Below are 12048 nucleotides of genomic sequence, written 5' to 3'. Positions count from 1 at the left end.
ACTGTTCAGGCTCTGACATGTCCAAAAGGGCTTTAAAGCGCTAGTCTTGTCATATCCTGATGGTACTTTCCTATAGGCACGCAGGGTATGTAATGGGGACGGGGATCTCGATCTTCCGTCAGGTAGAGGTAACTATCGTTGTGGCGGAGAATGACACACCGATCCGGCTTCAGATCGAAAGATCAAACCCTGCAATCTTAGCACCACAGCTCCTCTGGTTATCAACCAAGTCACGAACTAGGTTGACCTCTCTAAGAAGGCTAATCCCTGCCTACGCAATGAAGAACACAAGCAAGAACAAGAAAGAAAGCAACCAAATTGCAGATGATTGATTAATCTCACGAAGTTGGGGTCTCACAAATCGATGAATGGCGAAACTGTTCTTGACAGATTAATCTAACCAAAAACCCAAAACCTAATGACGGTGGCATGTATGATTATAAAGGTCTTAGGGTCATCGCCTACCCTAGACGTGCCCCCTAATGGGCCTAAACACGATACACGGTCCAACGGACCAAAAGACGGTGTTGCAGCACCCTAGCAGATTCTGGACGCTGACTTGTTTCAACAATTCCTATTGATTACAATGTCCTTTTGATGTGAGACCACTTGGATTGGCTTTCTTATCAAAATTAGCTTTCCAACCATATGTGGATCATTGAAAATGGAGTCCGGATGCGTCCTGGGTGACCAGTTTATGGCAGACTGGTCCTGGAGGCCGAGACAGACTCGAAATCATGTTGGATCGGGCCTTCGGTTTCTGTTGGACGTCCTTGCTGGTCATCATTGCCTCCACCATCATCCTCTAAGTCCCGCATGACCCTCTCCAATGTTCCTAAGCAAGATAACATCATTAGGTAGTAGTCTATTCTCAAAAGTATGAAAATGATCGCTTAAGAACAAGCTCACCTCTAAATTGAGTTAACGCATTCGAGCCCGGGTCATTGGACCTTGCATGATGGTTGGAGGATCAGTGGGTACATCCGAAGGAGTGATGTTCTCATCATCCTCCCCCTCTTGAATTTGAGTCGTCCTCGACTCAAGCTCATCTTCTTCTCCCAAATAAGGCTTCAGATCTACAATGTTAAAGGTGGGACTAACCCCAAACTCGGGTGGCAACTCAAGTTTGTAGGCATTATCATTTATTTTCTTAATTATCTTATAAGGACCAGCTGCTCTTGGCATTAATTTATACTTATGCAGCTCAAGAAATCTATATTTTCTCAAATATAACCAAACCAAATCACCCAGTTCAAGTTTAATTTCTTTTCTACCTTTACTACCAGCAATTCTATACTTTTCATTCATTCTTTCAATATGTGCTTTAGTTGTTTCGTGCAACTTACGAATGAATTTAGCATGCTCTCTAGCATCACTATGTGTTCTCTCAATGGTAGATAAAGGCAAAAGATCAATAGGAGCGCGAGGGTTAAAACCATACACTACCTGAAAAAGACTTACCTTGGTGGTGGAATGGTCCGCCCTATTATATGCAAACTCCACATGCAGCAAACACTCTTCCCACATCTTTAAATTGCGCTTCAAAATTACTCTCAACATGGTGGACAATGTTCGATTCACCACCTCAGTTTGCCCATCAATTTAGGGATGACATGTTGTAGAAAACAGCAGCTTGGTCCCCAATTTATTCCACAAAGTGCACCAAAAATGACTCAAGAATTTTGCATCACGATCTGAAATAATAGTAGAAGGCATACCATGCAAGCGAATGATTTCTTGAAAGAAAAGGTCAGCAATATGAACAGCATCGTCGCTCTTATGACAAGGAATAAAATATGCCATCTTAGAAAAACGATTAACCACCACAAAAAATACTATCCCTCCCCCTCTTAGTCCTCGGCAAACCCAACACAAAATCCATAGATATATCAGCCCAAGGAGTAGAAGGAACAGGAAGAGGCATATACAAACCATGTGGGTTCAACCGCGACTTAGCTTTTTGACATGTGGTGCACCGAGCCACGTACCGTTCTACATCTCGCCTCATCCTAGGCCAAAAGAAATATGTGGACATCACCTCCTCTGTCTTCTTAGCTCCAAAATGTCCCATCAATCCGCCTCCATGTGCCTCCTGCAACAACAAAAGACGAACGGAGCCAACTAGAATGGATAGGCGGTTAACTCTAAACAAAAACCCATCATTGATCATAAACTTATTCCATGTATGTCCCTCTCTACAATTTAGCAACACATCCTTAAAATCAGGATCAAGCGCATATTGTTCTTTTACTGATTCAAGCCCAAAAATCCGACAATCAAGTTGGGACAACAATGTATATCGTCTAGACAAAGCATCAGCAATCACATTATTCTTCCCTTTCTTGTGTTTGATAATATAAGGAAAAGATTCAATAAATTCAACCCATTTAGCATGCCTACGATTCAGATTATGTTGAGAGCGAAGATACTTAAGTGATTCATGATCAGAATAAATAACAAATTCTTTAAGCCACAAATAATGATGCCACCTCTCTAAAGAACGGACAAGGGCATGCAATTCCTTATCATACATGGAATAATTCAGAATAGGACCATGCAATTTTTCACTAAAGTAAGCAATGGGTTTACCATCTTGCATCAAAATGCCCCCAATGCCAACTCCACTAGCATCACATTCTAGCTCAAAAGTCTTACAAAAAATTGGAAGTTGCAGCAATGGTGCGTGTGTGAGCTTGTCCTTCAAAGTGTCAAAGGACTCCTCATGTGCCTTTCCCCAATAAAACACCACCCATTTCTTCGTCAACTCATGCAACGGGGCAGCAAAGGTGCTAAAATCTTTGACGAAGCGGCGGTAGAATCTTGCAAGACCAAGAAAACTCCTCACCTGTGTGACGGTTTGGGGAACCAGCCAGCTCTTTATGTCTTCAATTTTCATCTCGTCCACCTCAATTCTCTGTGGAGTTACAACATAGCCAAGAAAAGAAACTCGATCCGTGCAAAAGATGCACTTCTCAAGGTTACCAAATAAGCGTGCATCACGTAAAGCATTAAAAACAGCACGTAAGTGATCCATATGTTCATCAAAAGACTTGTTGTAAATCAATATATCATCAAAGTAAACTACCATAAAACGACCAATAAAAGCTCTAAAACCCTCATTCATTAAGCGCATGAAAGTGCTAGGTGCATTGGTCAAACCAAAATGCATTACTAACCACTCATACAACCCAAATTTGGTTTTAAACGTGGTTTTCCATTCATCTCCAAGTTTCATTCTAATTTGGTGGTAGCCACTTCGCAAGTCAATCTTGGTGAAAATTATAGAACACACAACTCATCAAGCATGTCGTGTAGCCTAGGAATAGGATGACGATACCGAATAGTAATATTATTGATGGCTCTACAATCAACACACATACGCCAAGTCCCATCTTTCTTAGGAACCAAAAGTATAGTAATAGCACAAGGACTAAGGCTTTCACGTACATACCCGAGGTCCAAAAGGTCTTGGACTTGCCGCTGAATTTCTTTAGTCTCTTCGGGATTGGTTCGATAGGCAGCTCGGTTGGGCAAGGTTGCTCTCGAATTCAAATTGATTTGATGCTCTATCCCTCTCATAGGTGGCAGCCCCGGGGGTATCTCAGCTAGAAAATATCCTCATACTCCTGCAAAAGGTTAGTGACAGCAAGAGGCACTGAGCTAACAATATCATCAAGCGAAAACATAGCTCGTTTGCATACCAAAGCATAGCAAATATCATCATCAGAAATTTTAGCAAAGTCACATTTTGTTGCAAGCATAACACCACCCTTCAATTTAATCCCCTTGGCCTTAGAATTAGATGTAGACTTATCCTTTTTAGGTGGGAGAATAGAATTAGCAACTTGCTGATTTTCAGATTGAACGTCATTCAAATTAGCAGCGCGTTCTCTATCAGTTTGTACAATTTGAGCAGGGGTCAAAGGTACCAAAGTAATTTTCTTTCCTTTATGCGCAAAAGTATATTTATTACTTCTACCATAGTGTGTAGCATCATTATCATGTTCCCAAGGATGACCCAATAAGAGTGAACAGGCTTGCATAGGTACCACATCACAATCAACAGAATTAGCATAAGAACCAATGGAAAATGAAACTCTACAAGTTTGTGTTATCTTTGCTTTTCCAGAATCATTTAGCCACTGAATATGGTATGGACGTGGGTGCGGGTGTGTGGTCAAACCAAGCTTCTTGACCAAATCAGAACTCACCAAATTATTGCAGCTACCTCCATCAATAATGACATGTGCTCGACGGTTGCTAATAACAAAGAAAATCTAGAACAAGTTATGGCGTTGTAGCTTCTCAGGTTGTTGTACTTGTGAGCTGAGCACCCGCTGTACAATGATGCTCCTATAGACCGCCGTGACCTCATCACCAAGGACTTCGTCGTCCTCCTCATCTGCATCTTGGTCTTCTTCATCGTCAATGTCGGAGGTGCTGATGTAACCATCTTCTGTAGCAATATATGCCCGCTGACTTGGGTAGTCCTTCTGCACATGGCCAATGCCATGGCAGTGGTGGCACTGAATGCCCGAAGTGTGTCCCATCGATGCAATGGATGAGGCACTCTTGGTAGGCACCTGCAAAGAATTTTTACCTAAATCTAAAGGTCGTGCGGGAAGTGCCTTAGGTGTAGCGGAAACTCCAGAGGCTGTTGGTCGTTTGCTCACTGGTGGTGGTGGCCGAAAAGTGGTTGGCTTGGTCAGCCCCGAAGATGGTGCCGATCATGGCGTGTAAGTGGTGCTGACCTTGCTCTTGCTCTGCTGTTCAAGCCCCTACAATTCCTTTTCTGCAAGCATAGCAAACTGAAACAACTGGTTAATAGTGTTAAATTCTTTATAATCAACAATATCCTGAATCTCACGCCTCAAACCCGAATAAAAACGACAAATGGAATCTTTGTTCCCCTCGACAACACTACAACGCATCAATCCCTTTTGGAGCTCACCATTGTAATCCTGTACAGATTTATCTCCTTGTTCTAGACGCATCAATTTCTTACGCAAGTCTCTATGATAAGAAGGAGGTACAAAGTGATCATGCATAGCTACCTTAAGTTCTTCCCATGAACTAGGTAAAGCATCCTGTGCAGCTAGCCCATTCCACCAAATAATGGCAAAATCCTTAAACTCACTAGTAGCTTGTCGAACTCTATGATGCTCAGGCACAAGGTAGGCGCTAAACTTTTGTTCTACTGTCATCTCCCAATCAAGATATCCCTCAGCATCATAATGACCCAAAAAAGATGGTATTGTGAACTTAATCTTAGCATAAGGATCATCGGGCACACGGTGATTATTACCTTGATGGTGGTGGACACCACCCATACCTGTCATGTTGCAGCGAATGCGTCGTCGTAATCTTGCTTGTCGGAAGGCTGCTCGATCTATGTTCCCGCTAGCATCATGCACCATGTCTTCTGGCAAGAGACCATCGGTGTTGCTGCCAGAGACGTCGTTATTGCCCGCCACAAAGGTTTCCAACTCAGTAACCTTGTCGGTTAGCGTGGAAATTCATTTGTCCAACCTCTCCATGTTGTTGCCAATGTTGAGTTCAATGAGTGTGTTAGTGACGGCCTTCCTGACGGCCTCATTCATCCTTTTTGGGGCATCCTCTACAACAGCTTGTAGTTGCTCTTGGTTGACACACTCGTTGAAACCCTTAGGATTGTTTCTCCAGTCTGTTCATCCTCTGCCATTGTAAACACAAGAACAGAAACAAACGGTGAAAGTTATCCCTACCAAATGACTATGTGGTTGCAGTTGCAGTGGTGTCACTTTTCATAGCAAGTGGAAGCGTCTTACCAAGCTCTTACAAAGTTCTTACCAACACAAGCAGTGGGCGGTACAACCGGCGGCTGGTTCGTGATACCTGTGAGGCAGTGGTACCGAGATTGTAAGGCCCTTTTTCTGTACTGATCTGAAGAGTTTGTGGAGATTGGAAGGCACACAAAGAATAATATGTATGTCTGGCACATAAGTCAGTAACAGAAAGTAATGCTAAATTATAGTCCAAAGTACTTGTTCTCGTTGCTGGTCTAAAATGTTCTAAGTACCAGGTGTGTAACAAATAAGTATGGTGGATAGCAAGGTGACAGGGGTGTAAAAAACAAGTATGGTGGATGACAACAGCAACACAAACAAGAAACCAGAAAGCACACTCTAACACAGCTCAATTTGGCCTTCTCTATGTGCTCCTCTAGATATTGTTTCTCTTTTACCCCTCTTTTTTCTATTTTTTTGGGCTGTCGTTGTTTTTTGGGAAATTTTGACTTTTTCTTTTTATTTTTTGATATTTTTCCTTCACTTAGGAGCACAAAAGAAGTAACCACAGAAAATATGAGCCTAAACAAGTGAAAGACGTGGCCTGTGAAAATTTCAGAAGACATGCTCAAAAACGACAAAAAGCTTGTGACCACGAAAAGAGGATCTTGTGACCAGTTTTTGACCAAATTAAAATTCTCTGACCCTAATAAATCAGGGGATGGACGGATCCAAAAAAATTTCTGATCGATTTTGATATATGGAACGTCGAAATCCGAGTTCGTATACGAAAACTAGACCAGTTTTAAGAATTGACTCCGAATTAGAGGACAAAACGGGAACAATGTGCGTAAAATTAGTCACCGAAGCAAAGATTTGATGGAAACGATGGGGGAAAACACACGAACTGAACTCTAACATGACCTAACCAGCAACAAGACCTCGACTAGGACACAAACTCAACACGACGAACTCTGAAACTGAAATATGAAAAGTCTATGGCGCGGAAGGTTCTAGGACAGTAAAAAAACGAGTATGGCACTGGAGTATGGGATAAATGCGAAACACTCAAAACTAGGGGATAAATATGAACCTGACAATATACCTTAGCACTGATTACCACTTAACGGGGACGGGAATCCCGATCTTCCGTTAGGTAGAGGTAACTATCGTTGTGGCGGAGAATGACACACCGATCCGGCTTCAGATCGAAAGATCGAACCCTGCAATCTTAGCACCACAGCTCCTCTGGTTATCAACCAAGTCATGGACCAGGTTAACCTCGCCAAGAAGGCTAATCCCTGCCTACGCAACGAAGAACACAAGCAAGAACAAGAAAGAAAGCAACTAAATTGCAGATGATTGATTAATCTCACGAAGTTGGGGTCTCACAAACCGATGAACGGCGAAACTGTTCCTGACAGATTAATCTAAGCAAAAACCCAAAACCTAATGACGGCGGCAGCGTATGATTATAAAGGTCTTAGGGTCGTCGCCTACCCTAGACGCGCCTCCTAATGGGCCCAGACACGATACACGGTCCAACGGACCAAAAGACGGTGTCGCAGCACCCTAGCAGATTCTGGACGCTGACTTGTTTTAACGATTCCCATTTATTATGAAGTTCTTTTGATGTGAGACCACTTGGATTGGCTTCCTTATTAAATTATCTTTCCAACCATATGTGGATCATCGAAAACGGAGTCCGGATGTGTCCTGGGTGACCAGTTTAAGGCAGACTGGTCCTGGAGGCCGAGACAGACTCGAAATCATATTGGATCGGGCCTCCGGTTTTTGTTGGACGTCCTTGCTGGTCATCATCGCCTCCATCACGTCCTCTAAGTCCCTCATGACCCTCTCCAATGTTCCTAAGTAAGATAACATCATTAGGTAATAGTCTATTCTCAAAAGTATGAAAATGATCGCTTAAAACGAGCTCACCTCTAAATTGAGTTGACGCATTCGAGCCCGTATCATTGGACCTTGCATGACGGTTGGAGGATCAGCGGGTACATCCGAAGGAGTGATGTCCTCATCAGTATGGTCCTCGGTATTACGGTTGACTTTGAGTGTCCAGCCTTATCCGCGCGCGTAGTTATGAAGGAGCAGCGTGTAGACGTCAGGCGAGGCGGAGCCAGTCCTCAGGGGTCGAGTAAGACAGAGCTTGCCCTCGGACGTCGGGCAAGGCGGAGCTAGCCCCCGGACATCGGGCGAGGCGGAGTCTGCCCCGGACGTCGGGTGAGGCGGAGCCAACCCTCGGATGTCGGGCGACCTCGGGGGTTGGGCGAGACGGAGCCTGCCCTTGGACGTCGTGCGAGGCGGAGCCAGCCCCCGGACGTCGGGCGAGACAGAGTCTGCCCTCAGACGTCGGGCGAGGTGGAGCCAGCCCCCGAGGGTCGAGCGAGGCGGAGTCTGCCCTCAGACGTCGACGGGCGAGACGGAGTCTGCCCTCGGACGTCGAGTGAGGCGGAGCCAGCCCCCGGACGTCGGATGAGGTGGAGTCTGCCCCCGAACGTCGGACGAGGCGGAGCCAGCCCCCGGACGTCGGGCGAGGCGGAGTCTGCCCCCGGACATCGGGCGAGGCGAAGCCAGTTCCCGAGGGTCGGGCGAGGCGGAGCCAACCCCCGGACGTCGGGCGAGACGAAGCCTGCCCCCGGACGTCGGACGAGGCGGAGCCAACTCCCGGATGTCGAGCGAGACGAAGTCTGCCCTCAGACGTCGGGCGAGGCGGAGCCAGCCCCCAGACATCGGGCGAGGCAGAATCAGCTTGGGGCGGGGCCCATGGTCCCGGTGGACGGACGAGGAGTGACCCGGTAAGCGGTGTAGTCGCGCTTTTGATTGTGCGGATGAGTCAGCGTTCGACGGTTGTTAGCTCCTCCTCTTTGGGTACCATAATATTGGTCCCTGATAATTTATTTTTTTTATATTAGAGATTATCTTGAATAAGCGGGAAACAGAAAACAAAGTCGTGCGGCGGGAATGCACCAACGACGGATGGACTCGATGACTGAGCACATGAGAAAACGAAAAAAAAAACAAATGCGCGGGAAAAAATTGGACGGACCCAAACGACATGGACTCGGTTGCGGACTTGAGTCGGACGCTGCGGAAGACGGAGGACGCCGGACCAAACAGAGTCATATTTGGGCTGAAAGGCCACTGATTATGGGCTAAACCCAGACTTAGAGGCAGGTATATTTCCTTGCAGTGAAATCTATCCATCTGAGTTTAAGTCATCGACTTAACACGGGTGCTCGTATTTTTCTGGATTTATTTCAAGATTTAACGGCGCTATGCTTTCAATGGCAGGCGACATCCCCGTCGACAGCGAGGCGCCTGTGGTGACTTCATAAATCTCGAGATCTGCTGACTCAATCCTTCGGAGGTGCCCATAGGGATAGGGTTTACGTACGTATGTTCATAGATGGTGAGTGTGCGTGTATATTGTTGACGTCTGCGTTGTACTATGTAATTCTAAAAAAAAGATAAATAAATAGATATAAATAGACATAGATAAAGCTAGTAGGAGAGCTCCCCCTGTCTGTTAAAAAAAAATCGGTTATGCTGGGAAGTAGATATCCGTCTGGACACTCTTGTTGGTGGGTTCCGACTTCCAGAAGGCTATCCTATATGTTTCTATCCATTTTCCTCTGGTCACCGTAGTTTATAAAAAAAACTCACACATCACCGCGACCACGATGCGCCGCGCCTCCCGCATGTCTTCCTCTCCACGCCTCCCACCAGCCTTCCTCTCCACCGCATCCACTCCCGCACCGCCATGGCATGCTCCTCCACGACCGCACAGCTGTTGCCGCCTCGCCGCGTCGAGCTACACCCGCCCGACTGCAGCTGCCGCCTCCACCACGAGCATCGCTCGCCAGGAGCACCGCACGCGCCCTATCGCCAGGGGCAGCGCAGCCGCTCATCGGGGGCCGTGCATCCATCTGCCCGCTGCCATCCTCCTTCTCCATTGTGACCACACAACTGGATCCCGCTGTACATTGTTCTGCCCGCCTGCCAGATTTTGCAGAAAGCGCATGTTACAAGCATATGTTTCAAGTATTTTGGATGTTTTGGAGGTATATTGCAAGTATTTTATATGTATGTTGCAAAAGTAGACCGGGATGTTCCATATGTGGCAATGAATATACACGTATATTGCAAACGTCTGTTTCATTTGTTTTCTCAGACGTATGCTGCAAGTGTGTTTATCTGAATGTTGCATATGTTTCACACATATGTTGCAAGTGTTTTATCTAGATGTTGCATATATTTTGCAATAGCTTTCAAGTATTTTTTTGCAAGTGTTTCAGACGTATGTTGCAAGTGTGGATGTTGCATATGTTTTGCAATAGCTTTCAAGTGTTTTTTGCAAGTGTTTCAGACGTATGTTGCAGGTGTTTCAGCTATTTCGGACGTATGTTGCATGTGTTTCATCTGGATGTTGAAAAAGTAGATCTCGTGTTGCACATGTTGCAATGAGACCCACCTGGCTGTTGGGGCATCGCCGGGCAGGCGCAGACGTCCCCGCGTGCATGCGCGTGGAAAGCGGATGGGGCGTGAGCGGTCCTAGTGCGCAATCTGAACACACGGGGCCTGCGTGGGCGTGTGAAACGTAGGCGTGGAAAACAGACTGCAGGCGCGCGCGGGCGATGTCCGGACAGCGTGGGCTCACGAAATGGCACAAAAAACAGACTGCAGCCACGGACGTCTGGACGCTGGCGTCCGTCATGACGTTCGGGCGCTAGGAGTGCCGAAAATTTTTGCCTTGCATATACATCGTGGCTTGACGAGGCACTGAGAAATCAGATCACCAATTTTACGGGACAAGCGAATGGCAAGCACTTTGGAGACCAGCTTAGTAAAGTAGTAAGAAAAACTAAACGGCTTAAAATCAGCCGGCGTAAGGGCCGGCCAGCTCCTTCTTCGGTGATGGTGACGGCAGCTGTATTCATTTTCTTCTCATGCATGCGGCCCGGTGTTGAGATTGAGGCAAATGAAAGAGCATGTAATCGCCTCCAAATACAAAAAATACTTATCATAAACAGCGTAGCTGCACAATTCTGATGGATACCGGGAAAAAGTTACATTACAGGTATAACGAAAAGTAAAGTTCGAGCTTACGATGATTCAAACCAGATCGACAAGTAGGTATACAGACAGGGACACGCTTCACAGTCTCGAAGCTACTGACAAATACAGGAAGAAGAACAAACAGCAAACTAAGACTACGTAGTATAACGCACAGAGCATTAAGCACCATCATCCTCTCAGTTAATTTGTAGCCTGAACAGCATCGCCTCCAGCAGAACCAGTCATCATGGAAAGAATGCCATCCCCAACGGTGTTGTTATCAGAAAAGAGGGACTGCGTCACCACATGCGCAGCCAATTTAACTCCTTGTCTCGCTACTTCGTTGCGAATAACCGTCGATAGTGCCGACGATCCGCTCCCTGCCGCCGGAAGAGCAGCAGAGGGGAGAGCGCCGCCCGGAATATCCACGCCGCCGACCTGAGGCGCCACTGCCGGGATAGGAACAGAGTACTGTAGCGGGACCTGCGGCAGCGGTTGGCCCATCGCGACCGCCCCGAGCGCCGGCTGCAGCACGCTTGGTTCTGAGGCTGCGGCGGCTGCCACGAAGACCGCCGGTGCCGCCCCTGGGGCTGGGCGCGGAGGGAGCTGGTGGTTCGGCGCGTGGGACACATTGTCCTGAGCAGCAGGACGAGGGGACTGTAGGTTCTGTGTCTGTGGTGGTGCCTGTGCGTAGCCTTGTGGGTGAGGGACCTGAGGTTGCTCGTATCCCTGGGGTTTTACAGGGTAGTCGGTCTGTGGCTTGGCCGAGGGTAACAGCGGGTGGCCCATTACTACCTCGGGGGATGGCGACTGCCCGCCTGCTGCGCCTGGCCTGTTTGGCGTGCCTGCGGCCGATGACGTCGCCGGCGCCGCCGCCGCCGCCGCGTCCACAGCTGCTGGCTGAGTCCTCTGCATGATGAAGGAGGTGATGCCGAGCGCCGAGGCGGCGAGGGCGAGCACGCCCGCGCCGGCGAAGACGCCGTCCTTGAGGTAGCGGCAGTAGGGCGCTTCGGCCACCCGCACCACGTTGGCGTTCCACGCCGCTCCATCTATGAACAGCGCGAACGCGATCACCGCCGCTATCCTGCTCACAAAACGACGAAGGGAGTTCTTATATATATGTAGTGGGCTCCCCATGAGATCGACCAGTTGGAGTCACACTGTCACAGTCACTCACCATGAGAAAACGGCGCAGACGATGCCGACGATC

This window comes from Miscanthus floridulus, chromosome 17 (genome assembly GCF_019320115.1).
Source record: "Miscanthus floridulus cultivar M001 chromosome 17, ASM1932011v1, whole genome shotgun sequence".
NCBI lineage: Eukaryota > Viridiplantae > Streptophyta > Magnoliopsida > Poales > Poaceae > Miscanthus > Miscanthus floridulus.
This window is presented reverse-complemented; position numbering follows the sequence as displayed.